The 13,930-nt window shown below is 44.9% G+C and overlaps 1 pseudogene; it reads left to right on the plus strand.

Annotated features, from left to right (window-relative positions):
* The first annotated feature begins 627 nt into the window (after positions 1-627).
* On the plus strand, positions 628-13,930 carry LOC125507224 (annotated as a pseudogene).

Genomic DNA, 13,930 nt, shown 5'->3' on the forward strand with positions numbered 1-13,930 from the left:
CGCGTCCGAAAGTTGTCCCGAACCCGACCCAGACAGTCGTCACTGTTGGGTCCGGATCATCCCCGAACATCTATAAAATATCATCGTTTTATTTATTGGGCTCCCTAGCCTATTTGTTCTCATCCCTCGGATTTCGATCGAAACATCTAAACATCTTTTCTTCCCATATATATAGTCTATCCCTAGTCCATTTTGGACCAAACCCTATCTCCTAGGGATCCTCCGCGCCGCCGCCGCCCACTGACCATCTCCCTCGGGATCCCTCCCGATCCACCCACTCGGTCTCCCCCTTCCTCGGGTCTTGTCCGATTCGTCCAATCGATCCAAAATCCACCGGGTCAACCACCACCACCTCCTCTCGATCCATCCTCGCACCCGAGCAGGAGCGCTCGGTCTCGTCTCCCTGCGCCGTCGTGCACCCCGCGTCCCCGAGCACCTTCCCCCTCGCTGCCCAACGGCGCTGCCGACCAGCAACACCAGCGCCTCGCGCCCGAACGCCCGCCGCCGGCAGCAATGGCCAGCAGATGAGCGCCGTCCCCATTCCCCTTTTCTTCCCGTGCTCTCTGTCCTCCTTTTCCCTCTCCCTTGACTTTCTCTCTCTTTTGCCCTCTGTACAGGACTGCAGCCATGGCCACCGTCGTTGCCTCCTACCTCGCCTCGGTTCCGCCACCATTGAAGGCCGAACGCCGCCGCAGGAGCAGCTATGAATTCGCCGTTTCCCACTCCTCCTGCCACATCAGCCGCGTTTCCCCGTCCCCGGCGTCGACGTGGAGCCGCGCCAAGACGTCCCCGCTGCTCTGCTTCCTGATGAATGGAGGACATGCACCATCTTCTTCAGCTCCGCCCGAACGCCACCTTGCCGAAGAGCCCATGCCAGGGTCATCCTCTTCTTCTGACCCGACGCCGTCCCAGGAGCTTGCCGTCAGATCCGGCGATCGCCTCCCGTTCCCGTCGCTCCGCCGTGCGCCAATTCCCTGCTGCCGCCGTCGTGCCCTGCTTCCGCTCCTCCCGCTTGCCTCTGTACGCGAGGAAAGCAAGCGAACAACCGCGTGCGTTGACCGTGCCCGCGTGGCCCACAACGCCAAGTCACAGCCAGACCCGCCGGCCTGCTGCAGCACCGACTGGGCCTCAACCCACTGGGTGAGGCCACACCCGAGCGCCTTTTTTTGTTTTCCTCCTGTTGGGCCAAGTCTCAGATGCGGCCCGATTCATGTTTTTTTCCGTGGAATGAATTTAGATATTATTCCAGAGACTGCAGTTTTTCAGAAAAACCCTTAATGTTCATGCATATAATAACTTCAGAACCGTGCATCGGATTAAAATAAGTTATATATGAAACATGCTTAGAATTTTGTCTAGTTTCATAATTTCCAACTTTGATCCATGTTTAAAATGCTGTTTTCATATAATTTGCCTATTCCCATGGTAAAATGCTTTAATTCATAACTAAATAACCGTAGCTCGGTTTTAAATAAAATTTATATGTAAATGGGGTAGAAAAATGCCTAGTTTAACATGGTGCACTCATCTAGCATGTTTAAAAACTCTAAAATTTGGTTTAGATCAGAACAGTACCAAATCCGTAAATATGCACATGAGAATTTTCTGGACTTGCTGCTTGTTGTTCCGGCCTCATTTAAACTTGCCTAGATAGGTAGTTTTACTATGCTTCACCTTTTGCCATGTTTAATAACATTTAATATTGATGGGTACCTAAACGAGATAGAACTAAATAAGTCTCGGGTCCACTTAACTTGTAGTTTTGCTTGTGCACTTTGCCATACCATGCCTCATTAAACCGGACATGCATCATACTTGATTGTGCATCATGCCATTATTATGTGATGGGTGTTTACTATGTTGTTTGCTTCTTTTCGGTGTTGCTTCTTTGGGTTAGTTCCGTTAACGTCACGTTTGTGAGGATCCGTTCGACTACGTCCGTTTGTCTTCTTCATGGACTCGTTCTTCTTCCTTGAGGGATCTCAGGCAAGATGACCATACCCTCGAAATCACTTCTATCTTTGCTTGCTAGTTGCTCGCTCTATTGCTATGCCGCGATACCTACCACTTGCTATATCATGCCTTCCATATTGCCATGTCAAGCCTCTAACCCACCTTGTCCTAGCAAACCGTTGTTTGGCTATGATACCACTTTGCTCAGCCCCTCTTATAGCATTGCTAGTTGCAAGTGAAGCTGAAGTTTGTTCCATGTTGGGACATGGATATGTTGGGATATCACAATATCTCTTATTTAATTAATGCATCTATATACTTGGCAAAGGGTGGAAGGCTCGGCCTTATGCCTGGTGTTTTGTTCCACTCTTACCGCCCTAGTTTCCGTCATACCGGTGTTATGTTCCTTGATTTTGTGTTCCTTACGCGGTTGGGTTATAATGGGAACCCCTTGACAGTTCGCTTTGAATAAAACTCCTCCAGCAAGGCCCAACCTTGGTTTTACCATTTGCCTCACCGCCACCTACTTTTCCCTTGGGAGTCGCGCTCCCGAGGGTCATCTTTATTTTAACCCCCCCGGGCCAGTGCTCCTTTGAGTGTTGGTCCAAACTAGAGCCCCTTGTAGCGCCACCTCGGGGAAACTTGAGGGTTGGTTTTAGTTGTACAGATTGCTTATCCGGTGTGCCCTGAGAACAAGATATGTGCAGCTCCTATCGGGATTTGTCGGCACATTCGGGCGACTTTGATGGTCTTGTTTTACCATTGTCGAAATGTCTTGTAACCGGGATTCCGAGTCTGATCGGGTCGTCCTGGGAGAAGGAATATCCTTCGTTAACCGTGAGAGCTTGTGATGGGCTAAGTTGGGATACCCCTGCAGGGTTTTGAACTTTCGAAAGCCGTGCCCGCGGTTATGGGCAGATGGGAATTTGTTAATATCCGGTTGTAGAGAACTTGACACTTGACTTAATTAAAATGCATCAACCGCGCGTGTAGCCGTGATGGTCTATTTCCGGCGGAGTCCGGGAAGTGAACACGGTTCTTGGGTTATGCTTGGACGTAAGTAGTTTCAGGATCACTTCTTGATCACTTCTAGTTCACGACCGTGCTTTGCTTCTCTTCTCACTCTCATTTGCGTAAGTTAGCCACCATATATGCTTAGTGCTTGATGCAGCTACACTTCATTACCTTACCCTACCCATAAGCTTAAATAGTCTTGATCTCGCGGGTGTGAGATTGCTGAGTCCTCGTGACTCACAGATACTTCCAAACAGTTGCAGGTCCCGGTGATACCAGTGCAGGTGACGTAACCCAGCTCAAGTTGGAGCTCGATGAAGATCGTGTTCGTTGTGTTGTTTCGTTTCTAGTTGATCAGTAGTGGAGCCCAGTCGGGGCGATCGGGGATCTAGCATTAGGGGTTGTCTTTCTTTATTTGGTTTCGTAGTCGGACCTTGATTGTATTCTGGATGATGTAATGCTATATTTATATATTGTGTGAAGTGGCGATTGTAAGCCAACTCTTTATCCCTTTCTTATTCAGTACATGGGATGTGTAAAGATTACCCCTCTTGAGACATGCCTACCATGTGGTTATGACTCTAAGTCGTGCTCCGACACGTGGGAGATATAGCCGCATCGTGGGTGTTACAGTTTGCCTCAAAGTAAACAATGAGAATGGTAACATAATTTGGCAACAACACTTGGCTAAACACTTGTCGGACATGGTGTCTGCCATGGACGGTAACGGCGGGGCACATGCCATATCCGGGATGAAACGACGATGTAGTCAAAGGTGGGAAGGCGCATGGATGGAGCAGCGGAGGTCCGACAAAGCCTAGGCATAGGTCAAGGTAGTATAGTGGCGACGTTGGTTATCGAGGGAGAAGATACGAATCACAGGGGAGGGACGAAGTGGGGGGGGGGGGTGATGACCCACAACTATAGGGGATCAATCGCAGTCCTTTCAATAAGAATGTCGAACCCAATGAGGATCAGAAGGAAATTACAAGCGCTTTTCAGCAAGGTATTTTTTGCAGGCACTGAAATTATCAGTAACAAATAGTTTTGTGATAAGATAATTCGTACGAGTAACAAGTAAAAAGTGTAACAAATGTGCAACAAGGTGTCCCAATCCTTTTTATAGCAAAGGCTAAGCCTGGACAAACTCTTATATAAAGCAAAGCGCTCCCAAGGACACATGAGAATTATTGTCAAGTTAGCTTTCATCATGCCCATATTATTCATGTTCATTACTTTGATAATTTGATATGTGGGTGGACCGGTGCTTGGGTGCTGTCCTTACTTGGACAAGCCTCCCACTTATGATCAACCCCTCTCGCAAGCATCCGCAACTATGAAAGAAGAATTAAGACAACTCTAACCATATCATGAAACATGTGGATCCAAATCAGCCCCTTATGAAGCAACACATAAACTAGGATTTAAGCTTCTGTCACTCTAGCAACCCATCATCTACTTATTACTTCCAAATGCCTCCCCTATGCCCAAATCATGGTGAAGTATCATGTATTCGACGCTCACATAACACCACCAGAGGAAAGACAACATACATCTCATCAAAATATCAAACGAATACCAAATTCACATGATTAGTTATAACAGGACTTCTCCCATTTCCTCAGGAACAAACGTAACTACTCACAAAGCATGTTCATGTTCAAGATCAGAGGGGTATTGAATATCATTAAGGATCTGAACATATGATCTTCCACCAAATAAACCAACTAGCATCAACTACAAGGAGTAATCAACACTACTAACAACCAACATGTACCAATATGAGGTTTTGAGACAAAGATTGAATACAAGAGATGAACTAGGGTTTGAGAGGAGATCATGCTGATGAATATTGACCCCCTCTCGATGAGAGGATCGTTGCCGATGATGATGACTCCGATTTCCCCCTCCGGGAGGGAAGTTTCCCCGGCAAAACAACCCCGTCGGAGCCCTAGATTGCTTCTGCCCAGGTTCTGCCTCGAGATGGCGGCGCTTCATCCCGGAAGCTCTCTTTTAATTTTTTCTAGGTCAAAACGCTTCATATAGTAGAAGATGGACACTGGAGACTTGCGAGGGGGCTCACAAGCCCTAGGGGCAGGGCTCGCCCCCAGGCTTGTGGCCACCTGGTGGGTCCTCCTCTGGTATTTGTTTGCCCAATATTTTGTATATATTCCAAAATTATTCTCCGTAAATTTTCAAGACTTGGAGTTGTGCAGAGTAAGTCTCTCAGATTTTCTCCTCTCCGGTCCAGAATTCCAGCTGCCGACGTTCTCCCTCTTCATGTAAATCTTGTAAAATAAGAGAGAAAAGGCATAAGTATTATACCATAATGTGTAATAACAACCCATAAGGCAATAAATATCAACATAAAAACATGATGCAAAATGAACGTATCAACTCCCCCAAGCTTAGACCTCGCTTGTCCTCAAGCGAAAGCCAAAATTGATAAATATGCCCACATTTTTAGAGATAGAGGTGTCAATAAAAATAAAATACGAACACGAGGGCATCATGATCATTTTTAGAACAACAACATATTGTCATATAATTTCTTATGCCAAGGTGATAAATCATTCACAAGGTAAAGTATGAAACAAAAACTTTATTGAAAACTAACAAACTATGATCTTAGTCATTGAAGCAATTGCAATTTATCATAATATCGAAAAGAGTCAATATAAGAGCCATTTATAGCAAGCCCACATACTCAACCATCTTTTAGTCTTTCACAATTGCTAACACTCACGCGATACTTATGAGATCAAAGCCTCAATCGGATATAGAGAAAGATAGGGGCTTATAGTTTTGCCTCCCAACCTTTTACCTCAAGGGTAATGTCAACAACAATACTTTATGATACCCTACATCCGAGTGGATATATATGTTTGGATCTTTCCCCAACACATAGTGCTTGCCAAAAAGAAAAGATGTAAAAAGGAAAGGTGAAGATCACCTTGCCTCTTGTATAAAGGTAGAAGGTAAAAGTAAAAAATAGGCCCTTCGCAGAGGGAAGCATTGTCATGCGCTTTTATGGTTGGATGCACAAAATCTTAATGCAAAAGAACGTCACTTTATATTGTCGCTTGTGATAAAGAACTTTATTATGCAGTTCGTTGCTTTTATTTCTTCCATATCACAAGTTCGTATAAATCTTATTTTCCTCACACTAAAAGATCATACATATTTAGAGAGCATTTTTTATTGCTTGCACCGATGACAACTTACTTGAAGGATCTTACTCAATCTCCATAGGTAGGTATAGTGGACTCTCATGGCAAAACTGGGTTGATGGATTTTGGAAGCACAAGTAGTATCTCTACTTGGTGCAAAAGATTTGGCTAGCATAGGATTAGAAGCAAGTTCTACATGTTGGAGGATCCATGACAATATAACTTCTATTCAGATATAAGAAAACATAATCCATTATGTTGTCTTCCTTGTCCAACATCAACTTATTAGCATATAATATTTTAATGAGTTCTCACAATTATAAAAGATGTCCAAGATAGTATATTTATATGTGAAACCTCTCTTTCTTCATTACTTCTTATTAATTGCAACAATGACCAATACTATGTTTGTCAACCTTCAACAAAATTTTATTCATCATACTCTTTATATGTGAGGTCATCACTTCCCATAAGATCATTATATTATCTTTTTATTTCTTTTCTTCTTTTCCAAGATCAAGGCAAGAAAGTAAAGCCCTCACTCCAAAATACTCTTTATTATATAACTCACAAACCCGATTACATAGATAGATCACAAAGCAAAACTCAAAGACTAGATCATGCTAAAAACAAAAGACTTTATTCTACTAAACCAATATATAACCAAAAGGATCGAACTAAGGAAAACGATAAAGGTAAAGATGTGACGATGATATGATATTGGGGCACCTCCCCCAAGCTTGGCACAAGCCAAGGGGAGTGCCCATACCCATTTAATCAAATTTCCTTCTTCGGAGGTGGTGATGATGGAGTTGATGATGATGTGTCTGTCAGCTTCATTAAGGTACCATTCAGGACTTGCAATTCTTGGAGTACACGTTGGAGCATATCTGCATTCTTTTGAATTTCCTCCAAAAGATGCTTATTTTCAGGCCACCAAGAACCATTCCCTGCATCACTTTCACTTAGACGGGATATATCCCAATGGGAGGGTATATGTGCACAAGGAGTATTCTCCACTCCGTATTATGAACCAAATTATGAAAGTTGTTCCAATGTAACCTATGTAAGGGCCTCCTAGGGGGAAGCCTTGCTCGTATCTCTTGGCCTTCATGGTTACTTGTAGTCCCTATTGCTTGGTGGGGATTCAGAGTAGTGGAGATGCCAGCCAGAGTGCCTCTCTCTGAAGCCGGAGGGTGAACCTCAAGTGAATCCCCCTCATCCTCCTCCATCGTGACTTCCTCGGAATCCTCCCTCCAGAGTTCCATCTGCATCAACCAAGCATCGTCTTCCACATTATTGGAGGAGGAAGAAGACATGATGCCTGGCCATGAGAACTCATGTAGAAAACAGCTCAAAACAAGAACACGGGATATTGTCGTGGTACGGTGGTTAAAACCTTCGGGAGGTTATATAATGAATTTTTATTGTGCATAACAAGTATTCTGGGAGAAAACATAGTCCGGAGGGCACACGAGGTGTCCGCAAGCTAGGGAGGCGCGCCCAGGGAGGTAGGGCGCGCCCCCACGGCTTGTCGCCTCCTCGTGCGCTATTCAGACTACTTCTTATTTTTGTATTTTTTTTAAATATTCCAAAATGAAGCAAAATTGCCATTGGAGGACTTTTGGAGTCAGTTTACTTACCGTATCACATACCTATTGCCTTTTCAGGGCTCTGGACCATTTTAGAAAGTTTCCCTTATGTACTCCTCCGGTGTTATGGTATTAATAATATTGGTTTCGACATTTATGGGATTATCTGAGATATAATGTTTGATTCTTTTCCCATTTACCACCTTCGGGTTGGTACCCTCGGCATTGTTGATCTTGATGGCACCAGAACGATAAACTTCCTTGATAATGTAAGGCCCTTTGCATTTAGAGAGAAGTTTTCCTGCAAAAAATCTTAAACAAGAAATGTATAGCAAAACATGGCCACCTACATTGAATTCACGCTTTTGTATCCTTCTGTCATGCCATCTTTTAACTTTTCCTTTAAACAATTTGGCATTTTCATAGGCTTGGGTTCTCCATTCATTAAGTGAGCTAATGTCAAATAAGCTCTTCTCACCGACAAGTTTGAAATCATAGGTGAGCTCTTTAAATTAATTGCCCAATAAGCCTTATGTTCAAGTTCGAGAGGTAAGTGACATGCTTTTCCATAAACCATTTTATATGGAGACATACCCATAGAATTTTTATAAGCACTTTTGTAAGCCCATAGTGCATCATCAAGTTTCTTAGACTAATTCTTTCTAGATCTATTAACAATCTTTTGCAAGATCAATTTTATTTCACTATTGCTTAATTCTACTTGACCACTAGAGTGAGGATGATAAGGAGATGCAATTATATGGCTAACATCATACTTAGCAAGCAATTTACGGAAAGCACCATGAATAAAGTGTGAACCACCATCAGTCGTTAAATATCTAGGGACTCCAAATCTCGAAAAAATAACTTCTTTAATAAGCATTTTAATAGAAGTGTTGTGATCAGCACTACAAGTTAGAATGGCTTCTACCCACTTAGTAACGTAATCAACAAAAACTAAAATATGTGTATACCCATTAGAGGATAGAAAATGTCCCATATAATCAAATTCCCAGACATCAAATGTTTCAATAATAAGTGAATAATTCATAGGCATTTTCCGACGCCTACTAATATTACCAATCCTTTGACATTCATCACAAGACAAGACAAACCCCAAGAGGGACCTAGTCTTACCCCTGCAAAGTGCAATGCAGAAAGTGGTTTGAACCCAGGACCTCTTGACACAAGTGGGGAGGACTTCACCACTGCGCCAGGCCCGCCCTCTTAATAGTACATATTTTATGTGACTTAAAAATCATATCATTAATAACTTATATAGAATACAAATCCAATGTTACACATAAGCTTTTTTCAACGCAGTATAATCAAAATCGCTCACATACACTCATCTTTACGAGTGCACGCAAGTACACTCTATCCCTATGAGTACCTCCAAGAGACTGAGCCGGCATAACATTTTAAGATTTTACGAAGTCGTCATAAAGGCCTCACAATCGAGGGGAACGAACATCACCGAAAGCCTGAAATGAATTCAGGAAAGTGCGAGAACCAATGTAAGTCTAGGACGTGAACCCTGGTGGGCTAAAGATAGCACTGTCCCCCTAACCATCCAACCACATGTTGATTCACTATCATTAATAACCATATCCGCACCAACCATCTCATGAAACCACATGGACGACGAGATTCTTCGACAGCAACGCCTTCAGGAAGGGAGCGATACTCAAGCATCGCCGTCACTAGATCCAACCACCAAGGCCAGAATCTAGGTTTTCACCCTGAAGAATCAATCCGAGCATATCCGAACAATGCCTTCAACAAGGTAACGACGTAAAACAAACATCGCCATTGCCAGGTCAGACCTAGGCTTTCACCCCGAAGCTCAAGACCAGGTGCTCGAGTAGCACCACCATCGAAGTCACTTGAGTATTGTCGTCATCACTTTTCCACGATCCCAGCAGCTACATACAATGTCGCCATCGCCGCGCAACCATTCCTCTGTGTCAAGTTGTCGTCCATAATTTGCATCTCACTATCGAAATCAACCATTCGATCTTAAGAGATAAACACACGCGAAGATCTTTGGTGGCCACATAACTGTGGAGCCGTAGAAGGTCACAAAGCACACTCTGCAATCAACCCCACTTGACCGACCGGATCTTAGATCACCACCACCATCTGTGGACCGTAGCGTTGCCGGCCGGTCAACGCCCATGCGAAAGTCCAGCTCCTCACCGCCACAGTCCATCTCCGAGCAGAGAACCCGATGCATGCTGGCCCCTGCGCCAAATCCGTCCGGATCTGGCCCGGAACCATGATCGGCCCCCACACAGACGTCCGCGCAGCAGCACCCGAGCCCAGCATGAGGGAGCCCCGGCGCCATCGGCACCACACACCCATGCAGCCACGAGGACGCCCGCCCGCAGCAGCATGCTTCACGGCTCGGCGCCGCTGCGTTCCCCGTCTGGCCATGCTTTGCCGAGAAATGCTACACTTACGCCCTGATTCCTACTGAATATTGTTACGGGCTGAGCTATGAAATATTGATTGGAAAGCGGGAGGGGATGGGACCCGCACTGAAAATCAGGGGTGGGAAGAGATTGGTGGAGAAAAGTCCGTAGGTGATTTCCGTGTCATGTTGTCTGTAAGTGTAGAATTATTGTGCTTTGCCACTGCTATGCCGTGACACATAGTGTTGGATACCTCGCTGATGCTGCAACCTGCTTTGGACGATCGCGCGGGTGAGTGCAATGCGCCGCCACCGCTGTTTCCAGATCGCCATCATGCTGCTACCATCAGCTATTGCGTGATTGCGTATGGCCGCAGCTGAGCACAAAGCCGCTCACCGCTGTTACTGCTTTTTATTCCGCCATCATGCAGCTGCTGATTGTTCATGCATCTGCCCTTCTTGCCGCCGTCGCTGCCGAGGATGGCCTCCATGGAACCACCCGGATCCTCGCCGCCACCATGGCTGCTTAGGCTTTGCCCGGGAGCAGCATCCGGCAGCGGCGAGGAGAGGAAGATCGGATCGGGAGGACCAGAAATTTTAGATCGCGATCGCCTCCCGTGTATAGATTATATAAAGTACTTCACGATGAATCTAGACTAAATTTCACAAGATGGTACCAAATCGAAAATCCTAGACTTACGGGATGGTTTTACGGAAGTGTGCCACGGGGTGTACGTGTCCCACACTCATTAATCAACTCCTCCGTGAAATTCACGAGGTGGGCCTTTCTTTTCCTCCTATTTGCAATGGCAAGTTGACAACTCAGCCTGTAAGCTTACTTCTCTATAAATCTGTCCGTAGCTCTAGCAAAACTCGTACCATCTTTTGTACGATTAACACAACTTCTGACCGCCCGCCCGTATGTTTGAAAAGACAGCATACGTAAACCAGCTGTAGAAATCCCGGCCATCAGCATGTACGTCCGTCTCTCGCGAGCAAAGCTACGTCTACGGGCAGATTATTACTTACCGCTTAAGCTGATGTGGCAGGATTTGATTGGAGAAGGAAAGGAAAGGGGCCCACCCAGTAAAAATCATGCGGGGTTTATTAGCTGAGGTTGGAGAGGCCCGTAGGCAATTGTTGTAGGTGTAGCATTTTGGGTGTCTCTTTATCTTCGTCTAGTTTCTTGTTCTTTCTTCTTCCTTCCGTTTCCCTTGTGAGTCTGCGAAGCCTCCGCGGGACTAGATACAAAGGGCGAGGCAGCCGCGGAAGGATACTACAAAGCACGCGCGAGAGGGAGACACGGTAAGGATATCCACGATGACGACGACGAGGAGGAAACGAGACGACAGACGCAGCGTCCTCGTTGCCTCCGTCTGCCTCTTCCTCCTCCTTCTCCTACCCTCTGCCGCTTCGTCCTCCTCCTCCTCCAGCTCCCTTCGGCAGCAGAGCAAGATCATCACCCATCTCCCCGGCTTCGACGGCCCCCTCCCCTTCCAGCTCCAAACGGGGTAGGGGGTACTACCTTACCTCTGGCTTTCTCCACTTGACAAACTGATTGATTTATTTCTCGTGTGACATGCATGTATCGCATGACGTCGCAGGTACGTCGAGGTGGACGAGAGCAATGGCGTCCGCCTCTTCTACTACTTCATCCGGTCGGAGAGGGATCCGGCGAAGGACCCCGTCATGATCTGGCTGACCGGCGGGCCAGGGTGCTCCGCCTTCTCCGGCCTTGTCTATGAGATCGGTAGGTAACCGAACTCTTCAAGTCCAGAACCATCGCCTCGTCTCCATCCGTCTTCCTTTCTCTTCCATTTTTAGGTACCGTGCATCTATATCTGTCGCAATCAAACTTCATATGTATCCACGAAAACTGTGACTTTTTTTGAGGGTCGCGAAAACTGAAACTAGCACTACTCGGTGTGGCTTTGTTCGCATGCCTTGTGCAGGGAAAATATCAGGTGCTCCCACACTTTAAATGCTTCCATCATGCTCCAAACTTCTAAAAATAAATTAGAATGTTTGAAAAAAATAAAATGTTTTTTTGTGGGTGAATAAAATAATTTTTTGAATGTTCACAGGACATTTTTACAGAATCCCTAAAAAGTTCAAACTCAAATTCGAAATACACAAGGAGAAACAAAGAAGACAAATCTGCATGAATAGTGTCACAGACAAAAGCAAAAAATGACGCTATTCGCACCCATATTTCTCTTTTTTGTTTCTCCATGTGTATTTCAAATTTAGATTTGAAAATTTTAGGGAATGTGAACACATGTCTTATGAACATGCACAATGTTTTTTTTTCACGGAAAATGCTAGCATGGGAACATTTGAGTGATGGGAGCACTGGATATGCAGTCACCTTCTAGGTGTCTCGAAGCAAATCCACTTCTACTACTGCTTGAATGGAGAGCTGAACATTTTGGAAAGACAATGCGCTCATGTAGCACTAGCCAAAATTCGTGCAAAACATGCATACACCTTTTATATATCAGGGTCTCAACAATCAGGTATATATGTGCAGGCCCTCTGAGTTTCGATCGTCGCACCGCCGTCAATGGCTTTCCCAAGTTGCTCTACAAACCAGACTCATGGACCAAGGCAGGTTTCAGTCTCAAAATCTTCTTCATTCTTACTATTTTCATGATTCTGAGTCGCACATGGATCCCTCTGTCTCCCAGGTGAGCAATATCATCTTCATCGATTCCCCCGTTGGAACCGGCTTCTCGTACTCCAAAACAGAGGAAGGATACAAATCGAGTGATACCAAAGTTGTCACCCAAATTGTCATCTTCATCAGAAAGGTCACACTTCCTCCTCAATCACCCAACCACCACTAGTACTAATGAATTGCAAATGCTTATTGTTCTTGCATGTACGTGTTGCAGTGGTTTGATGAGCACCCAGAGTTCTTGTCGAATCCTTTTTATGTTGCGGGTGATTCCTACTGTGGTATTACTGTGCCAGGCATCACCCTTGGAATAGCTAAAGGTAACTTCTATACATGCACAAGTTCTTCTCTCCTCCATACATATTTCATTTTCTTGTCTGAACAACTGGATGTATAACTTCTCCTAGGGATAGAAGATGGCAGTGGATCAGCTCTCAATCTAAAGGTTTGAAGACAATAGAGTGCAACTACCATGTTATGTATATGGATTTCTTTTCCGGCCCGCCTGTAGTACACAATTTTCAAATTTAGATTAGTTTGAAGTTTTTCTCTCAATTTGAAGATGGTCCAGGCTGGCATTTGCCCGCCTGAGTTCCTAAAAAAAGCTAGACTATTTTGAACTATTTTCCTCTCAATTTTGAAATGGCTCAGGCGAGCATTTGCCCGCCGTAGTTCCCTCAAAACAAAGTTAGATTTGTTTGAACTTTCTTCCTCTCAAATTGGAAATGGTTCTGGCGGCATTTGCCTGCCGTAGTTCCCTCAAAAAAAAGTTTGATTAGTTTCTTTCTTCCCTGCTAATTTGGCATGTTATGACCAGGGCTATCTTGTGGGGAATCCAGTCACAGCTTATTGGTACTACGATAATCCAGCTAAAATTCCATTTGCGCACGGGAAGGGTCTCATATCTGACGAAATGTACCAGGTACCATCTTTTTTTTTCTTTCGAAAGGGAACTTGCTACTTGCATCCATGCGTGACCCCTCATCTATTAAGTCAGTTTTTTTTAAATAGAAAATCTACTGCAAAAAAGTTGTACCTTTATGTTTGTCTTTGCAGTTTACTTTATTACTATTTCCAGGAGTACAAAGAGAGCTGCAATGCATGGGAATTC

Source organism: Triticum urartu, chromosome 5 (assembly GCF_003073215.2).
Source record: "Triticum urartu cultivar G1812 chromosome 5, Tu2.1, whole genome shotgun sequence".
NCBI lineage: Eukaryota > Viridiplantae > Streptophyta > Magnoliopsida > Poales > Poaceae > Triticum > Triticum urartu.